Genomic DNA, 13,784 nt, shown 5'->3' on the forward strand with positions numbered 1-13,784 from the left:
ATCAGAGACATCATCTTTAACCTCAAACATATGAAAAAGAAGTAAAGCTCCATCCAGAACCTCTGAGGCTAGGCTGAGTGTAGTCCCTGCCCGAATCCACCTGCAATGGCAAAAATTTAAACACCTGCCTCCATTTGCAAGAATCAGTGGTTGCCCCATACCCTAGCACTTTCACTTTGTGCAAGAGTGGAGTCTGGCTTGTCTATTCAAAGACAAATTGTTCCCATGATTTTAGCGGAATGGGGAAGAAGAAAGGCCATTGCTTCATTTAGATCTTATGAGAACAGTGCAGACAGTTTTGGAGAGTTGGTTTCATCTCTTCTCTCTCATATTCTGCCCACCTGACGGGCGAACAACAAGTATAGTGAGCAGTGTGTGCTACTCTGCAGAACAGGAGGCAGAGACACTTGTGCACTTTTGTTTTAAAAGAAATTCATCTGAAACTGAATGGACAGGATTTGAAGCCCCAGGTTGAAGAGTACTGAACAAGAGATAAGGGAAAACATAAAAACAGTATGACATAAAAGTGTGAAAAATGTCAGTTCTTGATCTAAAAGCACTGATAAAATCAAAAGAATCAATCCAGAAAGTTACCAGCAATTTAGCCACAGCTTGTACGAGAAAATTAGTTCAGCCGTACCCTGCTATGATGGGAGGTGGCATGTAACCAAAGAAAGGGCAGAGACATCTCTGCTTTTTTGCTCTTCTACAAATAGATAAAGAACACATTTACAGTAATAGCAGTATGACAGATGCTCAAAGAACACAAAAAACCACTTCCATTTATTCAAAATATGCAAAAGTAAGCATTCAAATGTTGCTTATAATTTGTGAAGTAGTTTCACTACAATCTCAAAATACCAAGGATAATCTAGATATAAATTTGATAATAATTCACTTATATTACTTGCAGGATTCAAAAAACCTTCCAAATTTATAAAGCTTCCACCTTTTTAAAAATTGCTGCACACATTTTAATTTATATACTCATACATCTGTATTTATATATATGTACATTTATAAAAAACATTACTTTTCCAAATCCTTTTGTTCAAGAAGGTTAAAAAGGTAGCATTAGAAAGCATTATGGTGTACATTCATAAGCAGAAAAAAAACAAATTCTGAAAGAGGAAGTAACATGCAAATGCAGAGACAGTAAGTTAGTGACAAAATCAGGATTTCATTGCAGAATCTCTGACTTCAAAGCAAAGACTTTGAAGGTTTGCCACGTGTAAAGCTCAGAAGAAAATGATAAGCAGAACAAAAGTCACTGGGATTGGAGTTTAGCTGAGCTAACACTTATGCTTGAGTAATTGTAAGTGATTAGGACACCGAATCTAACCTTAACTCACAGCAGAGTACTCAGCACTGATTCAGTACTAAATTTAATGGACATAATGAACCATTATCATCACATCCAGGAGTATGGTATATTTTCTTTGATTATTTCCACAGACTACCCAAAACTCAAGTCCACTTAGCTTGTGAAGTCTGATGAGAGCACAGCCTGAGGTAATACAGACAGAAAAACAACACAGAGAAGATTAGGTCAGGCTTGATTTAACAAGGAAAAGTAAAGTAGTACCACAATGGCAGAAAAGGTGGTGGGTGCTTTTTTGGAGCAGGTAGGCAGGTTGTTTCTTCATTTTAAAGGCAATGTAGGATTGTCTCTTATTTGGAGTAAAAATACACTACAGGATCTTTTTTAACACCTTTCTGGAGGGGAATATCATAGTTCCACACAAAACCAGAGTATGAGGACAAACATTCAGAAAGCATTTCTTTTTTGGATGTGACTGCAATATTTTTCTTCCTTACCTTTTACTGCACTCTGTTCTGAATCTAATCTGTTTTAAATCACATTCAAAACTGGACTTTGAGATAATTGATAGTACCATGTCAGCTAAATGATTAATTCAAATTCATATTATGAATTCTGGCATAATCAGAATCAGCACAGAACCATGTAATCCAGTTCCCCAAGTGATACTGTCTCGTATTTACTGAGCACAGATATTTTCTCAATGAAAACAAACCCAAAATCTTTTGAGTTCAATTAACACCCCAGCTGCAGCAAAATTGTATTATAGTAGATTATTTTTTAAAGAAATAATTTATCAGAATACTCCTTAGCGCTTTTTTCATAATGTGGAAACTCTTCCAAGAAAAAAAAAGATGAAACATTCAATTGTTAAGAGGTGATTGGAGAAGAAAAAAAAAAAAAAATCCACTCTAATCTAAGGTAAGCTGATCACCTTTTCAGAAAGAGCAATATATTTGATATTGCACAGAACAAATAACTTGTAAGAAAACAAGAAAGAAATGAATTGTTTTTTGCTTTGTTTTGTTTTTAAGAGCAATGTATTAACTAGAAGCACGTGGACTTTGTTCCTGTATTTTCAATATTGTTATAGCTGTTTAAATTTGTTCACTGAGTCTTGGAAGTGCAAAAATGATTTACTGGTTAAAGAAAATGTTTTTAATGCATTTAATGTGGACAATTCAGCATCTTATGGTTAAGTTCAATTAACAGCTTAATCCGATATGTTACATCGAGAAAAAACAGAATAAAAACCAACCACATAGAAGGAAAGAGTACTAATATATTTTTTCAAAAACATAGTTGGGCATTCGTAACTAAAACTGCACTTCTGGACGTATGGCTGTGTAACCAGATTGCAGAGCCATCTAGGCATCTCTCAGAAATAATGCCTAGGATCACAGAGACTCCGATATTATTCTAATTTAGGTAATGTTAAAAAAAAGCAGGGATCTCCCAAGTTATTTAATCTTAGGAGCTATTAATTGCAAGCAGCAATGGAAAGGGGTATTTTTCTTACTGAGTTGTTTATGAAGCCAATTTAAAAGCCATTATAAGGCTATATGTAGATGGCAGTGAATTTCTTTTTAAAGACATCGTACTATGTCTAAAGACAACAGGTGGTTGTCTGAAACATGACCTTGTGGGGAATAAGGATTGTAACCAGTAAATAACAAAAGGAGGTGTTTTTTTTTTCCTCCATGGCCATGAAAAAGAGTAATTCAGCCTTTTTCAGCCAGTACTTCAGCTAACAGCTCAGCTGGCAGGCATGGCCATCTTCTGGCAACCTAAAAAAAAGCAGAGGAGTGACACAGCTACATAAAACTGCCTCGGCAGCATCAAGATGGCAGAAGGAAATGGCATAAAAGTCAGCCTTGAAGGTGTAAACCTCAGAAGCATCAAGACTGGATAAGCATCCTCACTGCCTCATAACTGAGAAATTTATGAGCTAGATAGACAGTTCGGTGAACGTAAGGAAAATACTGAGAAAGAGTAATAAAAGACTGAGCTCCCGGGTTTAACCTCTGGCTGACAGGTCGCCAACAAGCAACACAGAGGTGGAACAGTCACAACTCATTCCATCTACGCAGAGCTGGCAGTCACTTTGACTTTGTTTGCTCCTCGTAGAAGTCAACACCACTGCATTTTTATGTCATGGAGGTTGTTAGATATGAATAAAAACAGGCATGTGAACTCTCTCCCTGCTCGCTTCTACTCATAAGCTAGTGGCTAGAACATTCCAAAACACTCTAATAAATTGCATCTGGGGATAAAACAGGAATACTCATCAAAAAGAGTTCTATCTCAAAAGCAGTATTCTTGCAAACTGTCTTCCAGCAAATTACTAGCACTGAAGGCATTAAACCAATGTCTGCTGAGGACCCACCAGATCCTGAAATCTTCAAGATTTATTTTTATGTTTATGAAGTACTGACACGAAATTTAAACAACCAGCTAAGTTATTTGGTGTCTTTGAGCTTTTCTGTAGGAACAAAAAGGCTTATGTCTATAGGTTCTCCCCAGTCCATCATGTTTCCTGCTATACTTTTACAGAGTAAATCTTAATTTTTAGTTAAATAGTTAAGTTAAATAGTTTAGTTAAATAGTTAAGAAAGGAAATGAGAATGGGCAAAAAGAGTTACAACCACAAAAACATGAACCCATTTGCCCCTCATCCATTTATTTCCTGCAATTTCTCCACACCACAAGATATATAAATTCCACAAAAACACTAAGGGAATAAGTCTAGGACCAGGATTTCTGCTAAATCCCCCATGATTTTGCATCTCCGAACAGAATCAATGAAAGACAGCTGAGGCAAAACACAGTTTATCTGTGGAGAAATAAGAGTGTGGGAACAACAGACCTCTTTACCCACTTTTACAACAAGTCTTCCTACAAGCTTAGTCAACATTCTCTTATTAATTTGATTTTTATGGCAAAGATTTTTAATAGCATTTAAATGATTTAGGAGCACTAGTCCTGTTACAATTTGTGAGGACTTGAGCTGCAGGGCACCTTTCCAAAAATTTCAAGCTATAAAATGGAGAAACAATCATTGCTTTCTGCCTTCTAACTACACTGATACAAGGACTAAAAGGAATATCTAGTACTGTCCCTGCATGAACTCCTCACTCTTCCAAGGCTCGAGAGGCTAATATAGCCTTATCATGACTTCAGGTCAAAAGATTGAGTCTAATGGACCACTGAAAGGAATTAATTTCAGAGCTCAGGACCTTTAATTGAGAGCAGATGGTGCCTACTCCCTATAAATTTAAAGTCTGGGGCCTGTTAACAAAAGCATCTAATCTCATCTCAATTGCCATAAGCATTCAGGATCCAGCAATATTGAGTTTACAAAACAATATAAAAATCTCCTACAACTCTACTGAAAGCAAACAAGCAGCAAAAGCAGTTAATGAAAAAGACATCATATGTTCTCTGCAGCTAAAGTAGTTAAGGGAACGAGCAGCAGAATTCCCCCGAGTGCAGCTTTTAACCAATTTTAAATATATCTCCTTATAGAACATACAGTAATCATGCAATGAAAAACTTAGTGGCTTGAACAATTCTAGTCAACTGTGTATGGAAGGTGACTGGATACTATCCATTCGATCACATACTGATGACACAGACTATTGTATTCCAAGCCATTTTGAGCTAGGTACCTTCAAAATTTTGAATATATAAGAGACCTTCAAAGATGATAAAATATTTTGACTCATTAAAAAATCTTCTGCAATAGCAAGCAGAAAAGACAACTCAAATGTCCTGCAGTAACTTATTTTTGTCAAAAAGGATCTTGAACATGTAATTTCTGCTATTTTTCAACAAAACTGCACAGGTGACCTGTTTAGTACAGTGAAACCAACTGCAAAAAGAAATTAGAGTTTTGTAAGGAATTCTTCTTTAAACTGTCTGTCCCAGGTACAGATTAAGACCCTGTAGTACATCATTAGTAATGATATAACATTTGATTTATAACTATAAAACAGCTTACAGGAATACTGCATTTATGAAAACTTCTTTCTTTAGCATATAGTAGGTAGGTGGAGTGCATAACATCAGAATAACTTTCCTTTGCCTCTGTTCATGCCTGTATACAGATTCATTATGGACACACTTCAAAGTTTCCAAATCATTTGAAGAAGAAACCTGCCTTTCATCCCTTATGAATAATCTGTACCAAAAAAAAAGTATGTCTGAGTTGTAAGAAAAACCATGTTAGAAAAGATCTTGTAAGGATAATATGCACACACATGCATGTTTACACATCTATTTCACTCCAAAGGGTAGACAGCGATTGCAATATGGTCACCCAGAGCAGTCAGCCTGTTGACTTTACTCTGTAGTGGTCTGACAGCGCGTAACATCTTCCCAAGTCAGTTGCTCCAGGGGTGGAAGGACTCACATTTTGTCTCAGATGTACCTACTCAGCAGTCACAGTACCCAACGGGGAGCTCAGCCGACAGCTGCACAGAGCCTCCAACCCTTAGAAAACTGCTAACCATTGTGGATGCTCTCACTCAGGATGTAAGATACATCTGTTAACCATTTGTGTATTCAAAAGTTAATCTGTAATTGATTCACACTGATCTCCTTACCTTTCCTAATTCTCATATAACTAGGAAATCAAAAAATAAAGAATTAAAACAAGATCTTGGTAAGTTCTGCAAATTCCCAAGTATCGTGCAGAATCCTGGCCTGACATGTAATGAATGCAGCAGGCATCGAAGGCTCTTCCACTGAAAGGCTCTGAATGTGAAGGGAGAAAAAAAAGATTCTTCTTCATGTCACTGTGCCAATAACACGCTTCTCTATAACGCCAGGTGAAAACAACAGCCAACTAGACACAAAGCTTATATAATTTACCATCAAATGTTGTTCTCAATGAATGAGGGAAAAAAATAGCAAACATTACTGTTTCTTAACAAGCATCTCCTTTCCTGAGGGATTTGAATCACATCTTCTTCTAATCTGAACTGAGAAGAAAATCTTAAATTTTGCCAAAAAATCAGACAGATTATATAAATGAAAGTTCTAACAGGTTCAACGGATACGTTGTTTTAATAATTGTAAAAGGAATTCACTTCCAAATTTCACTTGGTATTTAACATCAAGGTGAACTGTCATCTGAATTAAATAGAACTTTCCACCCAGAAAAATCAAAAATAGCTCTACACATGGGTTTAGTAACAGTTTTTAAAGAGTTGTCTATTTCAAAAGCATTTAAGGCCATTTTTATTAAAAAAGAATCTTGACAACTTCAAGTCTGCACTTAATTCCTCCATCTAATATTTGACCACCATACAAAGACAGTAACCTAGCACTGCTACTGATTTTCTGACAATAGTACAGCCTGCACTCACTTTAAAGACAAAATCACTGTTAGATTATTTCTTAATGATGTTATATTAATTCTTCAAGAAAATGCAACTAAAATCTTATTTCAAATAAAAATCATAAGGTCTCTTAAGCAACTGAATATGAATGCCTACTCTCTATAAAGAACTATTATGTAGACTTTATACCATTACTTTAGTTTTGCCTAATAATAATATAAATACATATATAAGTTTATATCAGTAATTCCACACGTATACATATACCCACATATCCATGTAATTAAGAAGAGATGAAGGAAGCAGTGGCAGAGAAAGTCGCTTTCAAATGACAGTAGATGAAACAATCTAACAGCTCTGACAAGTTTTTTTTTTTCTTCTCCTTTTTATTCCAATGATAATTACATCAATAAACCTGATTCAGCAATTCTGTTGCTCTCTAATTCATTAATTAAAACAATTTACTGCTACCACTGTGATTTTTTCAAGGACATCAAAACAACATTCCAAATCAAAACAGCAGAGATCATCAGTTTATAGATGTGCAAAGCATGCTTTGCTTTCATGGCTACCTCACAATTAAAACATTTACAACTCAAGTGAAAAAGAACTGTTTTCTCTTTCAGATTTTCTTGTGTAAGCATGTCTAGAATACGTTTTGTTTAGGGGTTCTAACAGCAATATTTGTACAGCAAGCTTAAAATGAATCTACCAAAAGTTAACTATTTACAATTTGAAGAACAATTAAGATATTAATATTATAACAAACTGCAGAGCTACTTTCTTATAGCCTTTGTTTTCTAAACCTATTTCCTGCTGAGTAATTTTCGGGTCAAATGATAACACGCTTGACTTACGGAAAATAAAACCTGAGGGAAGCTGAACAAGTTCTTCTGTTCATCCTCTCCCACAAAACAGGACTGATAGGAACTATGCTGACAAGCTGACCAAAATCAATTTGAAAACGTTTTGGAAAATATTTTAGATGATGAAATGTTTGCATGGTCCTCAGCAATCTCTTTCACTGAATTCTCCTTGGAGCTACACTGTCTGAGCTAGCTTCTTTCCACTACTTGCATCATTTGCTTCTAGGCCTGTTTGCTACACACCCCTTGTAATAGCATCAATATCCAATCAGAACAGGCTAGGCAATACGTTCTGAATTCTCCCAGCCTTTTCATAGTGTCTTATGTGTAAAACTTCTGACCGTTCTCATAAACCTTTCCCTAGGCTTCTTGCTGGCTGGCATTTGCATCAAAATGTAGTGCCAATGCCAGTCAGAGATGCAGCATTTCTGTCTTGGAACTGCTGAGTGCAGTAGTAGGATTGCTTCAGCTGTACCACATATAAATGACATGCTTTGAGGTTGTGGAAGAAACCCTCATGTGTCACAGAAAACATTGCCAACAAATGCTTACAGTTCACTCTAACCTGGCTACATGGGAGAAATGCAGAAACACTTCCTAGGCACTCAGGTCTGGGGACAGAAAAGTCAGTTCAATCCCAGCTGAGAAGAAGAGCTTTAAGTACCACTTACCCAGCTGGGCATGCACAAGACCAGAGGACCAGATGGAAGATGTGTGTGGGTGCTGACAGAGCCAATTAATGACATAGAGTCCTTGGAGTGTCATGGCAATGGGAGTAGGTTCCTGATGACTTTTTAGAAGGCAGAAGTCATTTCATCTTCAAGAAGTGCAGGGAGTATGTGAGCAGGTAGAGGCAGTCAGCCTCACCCCTGCTCTCCAGGGACAATTAATGAACAAATACTGCTGATATTATCCTTCCAGGGATCCAGGAGAAGGAAATGCTTGAGAACAGCCAGTATGGATTTACCAAAAGCAGATCATTCCCAAATAACTCGACTGCAGCCTATGATCTGTCTTAGCAGACAAAGGAAGACAAGCAGACGACATTTTTTCTTGACTTTAGCAAGGTTTTCAGCATTGTCTACGATAGCATCCTGATAGTTAAGCTGGAGAGAGATGAATTGGACAGGTGGGTTACAAATGCAGTGTAAGGAAAACTGTTTGGATAATCAGACAGAAAGAATAGCACTCAGTAGCTCAAAGACAAACTGTTGGCATTAAATAACTGCTTTCTTCAGGGGCTAATACTGGGGCTGATGCTGTTTTATGTTTGTATTACATTTAACATGTTGAGAATGAATAGGATGAAACGTGCCCTCAGCAAGTTTGTGGATGGTGCCAAGTTGCAGAGAGTGATCAACACGCTGCAGGGCAAGACTGCCTTTCAGAGGGATCTCAACATGCTGTGAGAGTGGGCAGAAAGCAGCTCATGAATTCCAAAGACAGAGTAACCTCATCTCACAGTACTAGCTGTGAATCTGCTGGAAAGCAGCTTTGTAGTAAAGGACCTGGGGTGTCAACCTGAATAAGAAGTTGAGTAGGAGTCAGTAGCGTGCCCTTGCTACAATAACAACTAACCCCATGGCAGGCCGCACACTCTTGGAAGTCAGTAGTTCCCATTTGTTCAGAACTTGAAGACCACATCTGGAATACAATATCCACTTTAGGGCTCCCCAGTATTCATATGACACTGACAAACTGGCATGATTTCAGCAGAGGCTGAAAAAGGTGACCAGAGTGATGAACCATACAATCCAAGGAGAAGCTGAGAGCACTGGGTTTGTTCAATATGAGGAAGGTAAAAAGCAGAAACATAACTTTGGTGTTCCATGACCTAGAGCAGTGGTTACAGCTACAGCAAATAAAATTCTGATTAGATATAAAGGAAAAAAAAAAACACAAAGAAGCTGGCAAAGCACAGGAACAATTGCCCAGAAATTATGTAGAAATCTCTCTTGAAAATTTTCAAAACTCAACTGAATAAGGCCTCAAGCAACATCATCTAAATTAATGTTAGTCCAGCTCTGAGCAGATGGTTGGACCATATGACCTAAAATATCGTTCTAAATTGAATTATTCTATGATTTTCTGAATGACTGTGATCCAGCCACATGTTTTTCTCACATTTTGATAACTGATTATTCTCATGTAAATATAAGCCTTAGCACTTGTATTTACTGAACTATATTTCTTCATAGGGAATCATTTTTCCCAACTTTCACCCTGTACTACTAAGTGATTTTTTCCAGGTTACAGTGTTCGGTTTGTATTATCCAAGCCATTAAGAAAATCTATGGCACAGTATGTGGAGCACTACTTGATTCAGCTTGCCAGCTCATGAAACACTATTAATTATTCTTCATGCATTTTTCCAATAATTTCTACATTCATCTTGCAATAGATGACCATGTGCCTCTGTTTAGGAGTATGTCAGGACTGAGAAAAGGTCAAAAGCCTTCCTAGTGTCAAAGACCTATTAGGCTAGAATCTCCTTTACCAAGGAGGGGCCTACACTACCACAGAAGGGAATCAGTATCAAGTGCTCAAGTAGCTGACAAGACTTAGTTCCACACAAACACATGTTTATTGTTACAAACTTCTAAAGCTTTTTTGTTCTTACATGATGTTACCTGGCTAACCGTTTAGAACAGTTCCTTCTCCTTCCCCTTTTCCCTTTATGTCCTTTCTATTTTTTATTTATTTTTTTTTTGCCTTCTAGAATCATATCCTCCTCAGCTATGTCTCAGACATGAGTCATAGAAGCCCAGAGTCTATAGGTGCTTTATACATGCAGAACATTTTTTTTTTTTTTTTTACTTAGGTAACCTCTAATCCTTTATTTAATAGTACAAATGTTAACAACATGATCAGTTACTCTCCAAGCAAATGCTGAAACAAAAACAAGAAAGCTTATGAATAATATATTACCAGTCTTCCTGCATTGCTGAGTAATAAATTAACTCTTTGGTGTACGCAAACATGAATGCCAAGAAAAGAAGAGCATCTTAACTTTATTGCCTATTATATCTTATAATTGAATCACAGAATTATAGAATAGTTTGAGTTGGAAGGGACTTTAAAGATCATCCAGTTCCAACCTCATTGTATGGACATCTTCCACTAGACCACGTTGCCCAGGGCCCCACCCAACCTGGCCTTGAACAGTTTCAGGTATGGGGCAGACACAGCTTCCTCGGGCCTGTGCCAATGCCTCACCACACACTCTAAGCAAAGTATTTCTTCCTTGTAACTAATTTAAAATTCCCCTCTTTTTGTTTATAGCCTCTTTTCCTGTTACTACTCCCACTGAAAAAGAGTCCCTCTCCATCTTTCCTATAGACCCCCTCCAGAACTGGAAGGCTGCAATGATGTTTTCCCAGAATCTTCTCTTTTGCAAGCTGAACAACTCCTACTCTCTCAGACTGTCTTTATCTTCATAGCCTTTTTCAGTAGTATCTTTGTAAAATCCTCCTAAGGACTCTGACCTTGCTTCCATTTTCTGTGTTTGTTTTTTTTTTTTTTCCTCCTGAAATTCAGATCTCTTAAGAAATTCTGAGATATGCTGGACAGTCTTTAAACACCTCCTTCAACATTTCTTAACATTAGAATGGTTTATTGTCTTGATAACCAAGACTGAATTCTTTGAAATTCCCTTTTTAGATTTGCTTTCTTTGCAGAACTCGTCTAATTACTGTAAGCTGCTGCTAAGCCTACAGTTCCTGTGTATCAGATTTTGTTGGATGTATGCAATGTCGTAATCTGTCCTGATGTCCTATACCATCATATAAACATTATATGAGCTTCACTAGGATGGATCTTTGGAATTTCAGCCACAAGTTAAGAGACACTTGTACCTCTGAAATATAGAAGATCCAAAAATGTTATTGGAAAAGGTCAGCCTAGCCGTTCCCTCTTATGGCTACCACTAGTCAAAAGAATCATCAATGTAATTCTCAATTGCATTAACTGTTAACACTTGAAGATTTACTGGAATATGTCCACAGATGTGCAACCATAATATAACAAGCTAAATATTGGGACAGAGGCAGAAAATGTATGACAATACTGCAGAAAATTGGGGACGACTCCTTTTGCATATGCATTTCTGCCCATGTGCATGTAACCAAAGAAAAATGCATATTCCTTTTTAGGTACTAAATATTACTTCAGAGCTGAGTTCCGTCAACAATAAAACAGATGGATTTTCTAGCCATGAAATTTCTCAGCAGCGAAGCAGGATTTAAGAGATATTGGCATGCTTAATGAGGGGTAGATAATTGCTAGATGGAATACTGTAGGAAGGAGTGAAGAAGCTGTAAATGGTGGTATGGCAGTAAGATGAATATTCAATCCATCAGATATGTGGCTGGTTTTGATAAGTAGCTTCAGCGTTTGCCTAGTAGGTAGCAAGCAGCTCCTATTCAGTAGAGCTCTTCCAAGATTTGCCTTAGCATAAAGATGGTTGTTAAACATGTGAAAACGTCTAACTCTTTCCTGAAAGATGTGCATTATTTAAGAATGCAGAGTTCAGGTACATGTTATACATGTATTGCGTTAGTGAGAACAGATTTAAAATGTCTTGACAAGTATCTTACCCATGTATTTCTTGGTTTTCAGAGATCTGAAATTCACCATTCTGGAAGGACAAGAGAGTATTAGATTCACAAGAATGTTGTCTTCAGAAATTGGCTGAGGTTGGAGAAAGGAAGCAGGCAGGTGCCCAAGCTGCAGATCAGATGGTAATTTTTCTTCACAGAAATCCTCAGCAACGGACATTCTGCTAGCAATATCTGCTTTTCAATAGCTGTGAAAAATGGGTCCAAGTTTCAAATCATTTATCTAACCAATTCAGAACGACTGCCCGAGGCCACAATCTCATACTCCACTCTCCATTTCTTTTTTTTTTTCTTTTCCATTTTATCACTTCCTAATATCCTCCATTTTTTTTTTTTTTTTTTTTCCTATTTAAACAGATTTCCAACAGTGCAAAACTTTCACTAAACAAGAAAATAAACCTCCACGTACCAGTGCCAAGTGTACACCTAGTTACTCTTTGTGGACGTGGGTATGGTCAACTATGTGGCACACATTGATCTGCAGGGTCTAACACTCAGAAACACTGTCAATATTGCTACCAACGGGATAGAAAGTAGTAAGGACCTGCTTAAGAGTGAAATGACTGAAATCTTTTCAATAGTTACAACTATTGCCATAGCCTGAGCTTCAAGTCTGCACAAATACAAAAATGCATATGAAACTGGCAATGTATTAAAAAAAAAAAAAAACAAACAACAAAAAACTAAACTAAATGAAAGCACAGTTTTCTAAAGAGCTGCACTTTTGGAATAACTAGCTCTATTAACCTTTGTGTTTTGACTAACATCTTATGGATGACACAAAGTCAGAGACAGCAGTTTAATGGATTTTAAAAAAATTCAAATAACTATGCAAATTCTAAGATACCTTAAAAATATAATGACCTTTAAAACAAAATGGTTATCTGAAACTTAACTGTAATTTCTTGCTCATAGTCTGCTGGAATATTCATCAATTTTAAAATACAAGCTTTAGTAATCTTAGAGCATATTAAAAACAAAAAGTTACTGCATGCATATAAAAGATGGGCTGCCTGAATTTCAATGCCACAGTTCCTAGAATAATTAAATACCACACATTTCTTGATGCAGCATTTTGAAAAAGAAAAGCATGCTTGTCATTTTTTCACAATATGTTCTTTTTTGTTATTTGTTTCCTTTTGTCTCAAAGAGAACTGCAATGAAAATGGAGAAGACCAAGAAGCACATGAGTGTTTGGTGTGCTCCAATTGATACATCATGCCGTACGTGACACTGGTAGGCTGCCCAGATTAACAGATGCAGGACCTCCTTCAGAGAGGCTGACATGACAAATCTCCATGAATGTGAAGCCAAGAGTCATATACAGAACTTGAACAAGCTCAAAGAAAAATATTTCTTTTAAGAATGATTTACACTAAGCAATAATCTGAACCTCTGAGGTGAGAATCGATGTTTGGAAAACAGTTCTGATGTTTTCTATACAAAATCTGCTGGCATTCACTACGCTATTAATGTATTAACTACACAATGATCATTTACAACTGTATTCTTTTTTTTTCTTTTTTTTTTTTTTTATAGAAAATTTTAATTCTGCCATTATGACACAAAAGCTAAGACGGCTTTGGTAGGATCTTAGAAACACACTTGAGACCTCCAGGAATAAAAGTATTTTCAACAA

General features: G+C 36.8%; 1 protein-coding gene across 5 annotated transcripts in view; it reads right to left on the bottom strand.

Annotated features, from left to right (window-relative positions):
* Positions 1 to 13,784, bottom strand: part of TENM3 (teneurin transmembrane protein 3) — a 583,022-nt gene that overhangs the window by 277,756 nt on the left and 291,482 nt on the right. The window lies entirely within an intron of this gene.

Source organism: Phasianus colchicus, chromosome 4 (assembly GCF_987193195.1).
Source record: "Phasianus colchicus chromosome 4, bPhaCol1.hap1.1, whole genome shotgun sequence".
In the NCBI taxonomy this organism is placed as follows: domain Eukaryota; kingdom Metazoa; phylum Chordata; class Aves; order Galliformes; family Phasianidae; genus Phasianus; species Phasianus colchicus.